The following is a 1,689-nucleotide window of genomic DNA, read 5'->3' as shown; positions in this document are numbered from 1 at the left end:
CTCACACCTCACACCTCTCCACATCTGTTCACCTTTCCTGGCCTTCAGTGTTAGCAGGATGGCCAATCCCAGCACTCAGAAAAGCTGAAAAGTTGAAGCCTAGTGGCCTTGTGCCCTCTGTTCGCCAATGAGCTGCAACACTGATGAAGTAGGTGAAAGTTTCAAATGGTGGGTTTGGGAAAATGTATTCTGATTTCTCTCCCCTCTCTTTTAGGGGATGGGAATAAGTAGAGTCTGTAGCAATCCATCAATTCAAAGGGCTAATTGCTTATTTCAAGAAAAAACACTCAGGGTGTGAGAGAGAGAGAGAGAGACAGTTGGGGTTAGAGGGTGAGAGAGAGGCACAGTTAGGGTTAGAGGGTGAAAGAGAAAGTTAGGGTGAGAGAGAGAGCACGAGTTAGGGTTAGAGGGTGAGAGAGTTAGAGTTAAAGAGAGAGAGAGTGAGAGAGACAGAGTTAGGGTTAGAAAGAGTATGAGAGAGTGAGAAAGAGAGAGAGAGGGTTAGAGGGTGAGAGAGAGAGTTAGGGTTAAAGAGAGTGAGTGAGAGAGAGAGTTAGGGTTAAAGAGAGTGAGTGAGAGAGAGTTAGGGTTAAAGAGAGTGAGTGAGAGAGTGAGTTAGGGTGAGAGTGGCTGAGAGTGAGTTAGGGTTAGAGAGAGTGAGAGTGAGTTAGGGTTAAAGAGAGTGAGAGAGAGACAGATTTAGGGTTAGAGGGTGAGAGAGAGTTAGAGTTAAAGAGAGAGAGTGTGAGAGAGAGAGAGAGTTAGGGTTAGAGGGTGAGAGAGTGAGTTAGGGTTAGAAAGAGTATGAGAGAGAGTGAGTGAGAGAGAGAGTTAGGGTTAAAGAGAGTGAGTGAGAGTGAGTTAGGGTTAAAGAGAGTGAGAGAGAGTGAGTTAGGGTTAAAGAGAGTGAGAGAGAGTGAGTTAGGGTGAGAGAGTGGCTGAGAGTGAGTTAGGGTTAGAGAGAGTGAGAGTGAGTTAGGGTTAGAGAGAGTGAGAGTGAGTTAGGGTTAGAGAGAGTGAGAGTGAGTTAGGGTTAGAGAGAGTGAGAGTGAGTTAGGGTTAAAGAGAGTGAGTGAGTGAGTTAGGGTTAAAGAGAGTGAGTGAGTTAGGGTTAAAGAGAGTGAGTGAGTGAGTGAGTTAGGGTTAAAGAGAGTGAGTGAGTGAGTGAGTTAGGGTTAAAGAGAGTGAGTGAGTGAGTGAGTTAGGGTTAAAGAGAGTGAGTGAGTGAGTTAGGGTTAAAGAGAGTGAGTGAGTGAGTTAGGGTTAAAGAGAGTGAGTGAGTGAGTTAGGGTTAGAGAGAGAGAGAGAGTGAGTTAGGGTTAAAGAGAGTGAGTGAGAGAGAGTGAGTTAGGGTTAGAGAGAGTGAGAGAGAGTGAGTTAGGGGGTTAAAGAGAGTGAGTGAGTGAGTTAGGGTTAGAGACCTACACGATACACACTTGCACATCTACATTACAGGGACAAGGCTGAGGAGTGTGTACACTCACACTGAGACTATCTGTATCGCAAAGTCTTCAGGAACACGTCCACCACTGTTGTGTGGACAGAGATATGACAGTAATCCTTTAACAGTTTTCAATCATGCAGCGCTAAAAAAAACACTGTCAAAGTGGCTTGGCTGGAGTTATAGTTTATTCTGAGTTGAAACTGAAATGTAAACGTTTTTGCTGGAATTGTCATAATGATTTAGTC

This window comes from Electrophorus electricus, chromosome 1 (assembly GCF_041902795.1).
Source record: "Electrophorus electricus isolate QZ-2024a chromosome 1, ASM4190279v1, whole genome shotgun sequence".
Taxonomy (NCBI): Eukaryota; Metazoa; Chordata; class Actinopteri; order Gymnotiformes; family Gymnotidae; genus Electrophorus; species Electrophorus electricus.
Note: the sequence above shows the minus strand (reverse complement) of the source record.